Below are 5237 nucleotides of genomic sequence, written 5' to 3'. Positions count from 1 at the left end.
ATTTTCTTTGGTCTGGCCCTTCAAACATTTTGGCGCTCAATTACTTTCGTTATCAAAATAAACCCACAATTCTGTGGGTTTATTACAAAAATGATTAATGTAAACTAGCGGGAAGCAGAGGAGGTTTTTTACATTAAAATGCTTTTTATATTTCGAAAAACTCGAAATAAAAAAATAAAACAAAATCTTTAAAAAAAACAGGTTTTCACTAATTTCTTTTGGAACCTATTGTTACATTTTTGAAGATTCTGTGGGTTTATTACAAAAGATGTTTAAATAAACTAAGGGCATCCAGCCAAATTTATGATTTTTTGGTCTAGAATGCTTTTTAAATAATGAAATTTTCTACGGAAATAAATATTTTCCTAAAATCTTCATAAAAATAGGTTTTCAATGATTTTTTCTGGAATTTTTTGTTATATTTTTGTAGATCCTGTGGGTTTATTACGCAAAGTTAATAAAAAAAAAAATATTTTGTCTTTTCACAGCTTTTCGTTTTACGAGAAATAAACATTTTTTATTTTCTGAGCAGGTATCCCCTTTTTTTCTATTCATTATTTTTTATCCCCTTTTTTTTATTATCCGTTTTCTATGTAGATATTCCGAAACCTTTTTAACCATTTTTTAGCATTTCTCTTAAACACAATGGTGTAGTGGTTAGAGATAAGGCACAGAACCATGAGGTCCAAGGTTTGACGTTAGCTATAGCCCAATAAGCGACATTGGTAAGGTGAGCTTTTTAGTTAAATGTACTTCTGCGGTGCTCTGTGGAAGTTGATTTTTAGGCTATGGTCATTTTGAAGAACATAGTCGAATATATTCGCAAAGTAACAGTTACTTTGCGAATAGTCTTTAAGGCTACTAGAAACTTTGTATCCACCCTCTCATATTTAAAATTACAGGTTCAGAGACCTGTTCTGACCAAAATCTCAATATTCTATTTGGATTAGAATTTGACATAAGTGATAGAAATTCATATATGAATTTCTTTCACTTATGTCAAATTCCAATATCACCAAAAGTGCATGCTCTTATCAAACATACATATATGTATGTTTGATTAGAGCATCCACTTTTGGTGACACTTGTAGACCAAGTTTAACATCTTTGTATATTTGTACATTTATGTTTATGTTACACTTCTAGATTCATTTATATTGAAGCACTTCAGCTTCTATGGAATCAAGTGGTACCACTTGATTCCATAGAAGCTAAACCAGCATGACTGATTTTGCATTTTTGATAATGAATGCAAAAATACTTTTATTACACGTGTAGTAAAAATATTTTTGCATTCTGAAATAAAAAAGACACAATTTAAGATATACAACATTTCTAGGTGATGGAGATTTGAAGAAGGCAGTTCATATGTTAGTGTTACTACTGTAAAACCTTATGGAGATATAATAGAAATAAAAAAAGCAGAATGCATTGGGTATATCTAAAAATGTGTTGGTTCTTGCCTAAGAAATTAAAAATAAAAAGTAGAGAAATTTTATGTAATAGAAAATCGCTTCACTGAAAATGTTATAAATATATTGCAAAACTATTATGGCAAGGCAATAAGGCAGAACATTGGAAATTTATTTGGAATGAAAAAGAAAGTTGAAGCTGTACTTTTTCACTGTTCTGAAAATTGTGATAGTGAATAACGTCATCAGTTTTGTTTGCGCACTCAAGATTCGCGGTGCAAATTCCAGGCCGACAAACTGACTGGAAAAATGACATGTAAAGAAAATATTTGCATTCCTGCAGCTGTATGTTATGCAATCAAAACAATATTTAAAAACCTCGGTTCTGATGAATTTCTTGAAAAATATTTACACGGTAAAACGCAAAATCCCAATGAGTTATTAAATCAATTAATACGGAAACGATGTCCAAAATATGTATCTATTGAAAAAAGTGCTTTAAGTATTAAAGTTGCATTAGCTGTGCTAAATTTTAATGATGGGCAACGATTTTTAGATTAGTTAGAAGTTGTTTAATGAACTTGGAATGACATTGGTATAAATGCGCAAAATTATTGTATACATAAGGACACTAAACGAGTCGTTAAAGCTGAAGAATAATGTTAACCTAAAGCAAAATCAAGAAGTTAAAATCAATACATAAAGGTTTTTGTGACCAAAATAAAACATTGCCAGGTGTAACATATAAAAGTGGTGAATTATGAATTATCTTCATTACTCAAATCTCGTTTTTCTCAAAATCATGTTTTTTGGGCTGGCGACGGGGATATTTTCAAAACTAATAGTCAAATTGACTTGAATTTCGACACACTTATTTACTACAATAGTATTTACAACATACACAAGAACAGTTAATAGTGCTTTTTTGGTTTAGTATTTTTAAAGGATTTTGTGTCCTGAAATACCCCCGATTTGCCCCGAATTTGCAAAAATGGTTTATTTTTTGATTTTTTAGACCTAATTTAAATCTTTTAGTCCACGACGCAATGCCACATGTAATATTTCACCAGCCAAAATTTTAATTAAAAAACTATAATGGTTCCTGAAAAATCTCTGTCGCTCTTTACCCCTTTTTCGGGCCTTTATCAATTAATACGTAGAAAGTTATATATATATATATATATATATATATATATATATATATATATATATATATATATATATACTTTTTTTTTGCTGTTTAATAGAATATTACATTTATCTTATATATACATCTGTAAAAGTTGAGTAAATTTTTTTTTCTAATTGCTGTACTACCGCCTTAATTTGTTCAAAAATAAAAAAATTTTTTACTAGAAAAAATCTTTAAAAGAAAAAGCGCTTTTGTAGTTCTTTTTAATTGTTTAACGGCAATTACTTTACCTTTCGCTACAACCTTGATTTTAGTTCTCTCCTCCTCAAATTTTCTTTTCAATAATTTGGAGCATTACAGTTTGGCACCAGGTGTATCTTAATATCAAAAGAAATTAACAGTTTTTTATCTCAAATATTTTAGATAAATTTCTAAAGTTCAAGTTTGAAATACTAAATCAAGAATGAAAAGTTTGCCCTACTTTTGCCAAGTTCTTCTGTTAAAATTTATCTTCTCGTTGTGAGAATGCAAAGGTAGAGTAACCCTTGTCCAATAAAATCAATGCACCTTATATATTATATATTTTATATATTTTCATTGTTCCAGGTGATGATGCCTTTACTCTTCCCAACTTGATTCTCCCATTATTTTCAAATGTTGATCCTTGAACAACTGTAGTCCGAGCAATTTCACTGGTGTCACAAACACAGAATGATTAGTGTCTGGTAAGAATACTAGCTTTAACTTTTGAGAAATCATACGGTTTATTAAAGTTCTTAGAAAAAGTTCTCTACTAGTTGAAAACTTTTGCTTAGAAATTTTCATCAAACTCATCACTTGATTCCTCTAATCACACCCTGCCTGATATAGCCGACAAACAGGTTAATCCATTGCTTGACATTTGTATCATTCCAGCTTCTGCATTTTTAGTGATTTCCTGCTTAGACTCGTCTAAAGCTTGTGGTTCGACAACATACCAGTTATAGTCGTTCAGAAGTGTTCTCTGGAGCTGTAGTCCATACTTTCAAAATTGCCTAACATTTGCTTATCAGAGTCTTGTTTTCCAGGCTATAGGAAAGCGGCATCGTTATCTCTATTTTCAAAAAATGTAAAGAGCGATCTAACTTGTCTAACTACCGTCCCATTAGTCTTCTTACTATCATAAGCAAAATTTTTTAGTCTTTAGTTAATAAACACTTAACCTCTAATCTTTAATCTAATAACTTACTTTCTGATCATCAATATGGATCTCGTTCTATTTCTGATTTGTTAACGGTAATAACTGATAGGTTTTATTGTACATTAGATGTGGAGATGTAAAGGCTATCGCTCTCAGCATTTATAAAGCCTTTGATAAAGTTTGGCATGCTGATTTTCTCCATAAGCTCTCTTGTTACAGTGTATAAGGTAACTTCTTCATTATTATTGAATCCTTCCTTTTAATGTTGTTTTATAAAAGTTCTTTTCGATGGACAGCTTTTTCATTTCCTGTAATTTCAAGGGTTCCTCAAGTTTCTATCCTGCACCCTATACTTTTTTAAATTTACATTAGCGATCTCCGAAAAATTCTTAGATCTAAGGTGGCATGGTTCGCTGATTATACTACAATTTTTATGTATCTTGATAAGAAGTCAACACTCTCTGGTTGCTTAGAGGGGGCAATTAAGCTTGAAGATCTCACTACTGCTACAGCATGGGGCGCTTAGTGACCGGTCAACTTTAACTCAGATAAAACTCAATTTTTTTAAACTAACCGTTATCGTAGTAATCTAGATCTTTCTATATTTATGAATGGTAATGTGCTCGATGAGTCATTAGCCTTTCGTCTTCTAGGATTAACTCTTACTTTGGATCTTCCTTGGAAACGATATATTAAATCCATTGCAAAATTAGCATCTGTTAAGATTGCATCTTTTTAAAGTGCTTGCCACTTTTATACTCTGGATTCTATTATTTATCTCAATAAATCTCTAATCTGTTCTTGTATGGAATATTGTTGCCATATCAAGAGCGGATCTTTAAATGATGCCCTTTCTCTTTTTAAATAAGGTGCAAAAAGACATTGTAAATATGGTTCGACCTTCTCTTGCAACCAACTTCCAACCATTGTCACATTTGTTTAATGTTGCTTCTTTTTTTCTTTTCTATGAATATTATAATGAGTGCTGCTCTAAAGAGCGTCTCTTATGTCATCTACTAAAATTCATTCTCATGTTACTCGTCATTCAATTAAGTCACATCCTTTTACTCTGACTGTTCCTGAGTGCTCCAAAAATTCTTTTTTGTCTAGTTTTTTTCCTCAAGCATCTTTATCTTCTTTACCTGATTCATACAATTTGCAATTTTTTAGGTCGTCTGTTAATCGTTATCTTAATTTTTAAACTTCATCTTTTCTCGTTCAGTAACTTCTAACTCTTATAGTGGTTGCTTGCAACCTTTAAAAGCGAGTTTGCTAAAGAAATATATATATATACATACATACATATAGAAAAATACATAAATATACATAAAGAGATATATATATATATATACATACATATAGAAAAATAAAAATATTTACAAAATTTTTACGTTGAATTGTTACATTATAATTATATTATATTGTAATTATTTTTATTTTTCTATATGTATGTATATATATATATATATATATATATATATATATATATATATATATATATATATATATATAT

This window comes from Hydra vulgaris, chromosome 12, assembly GCF_038396675.1.
Source record: "Hydra vulgaris chromosome 12, alternate assembly HydraT2T_AEP".
NCBI classification, from domain to species: Eukaryota; Metazoa; Cnidaria; class Hydrozoa; order Anthoathecata; family Hydridae; genus Hydra; species Hydra vulgaris.
This window is presented reverse-complemented; position numbering follows the sequence as displayed.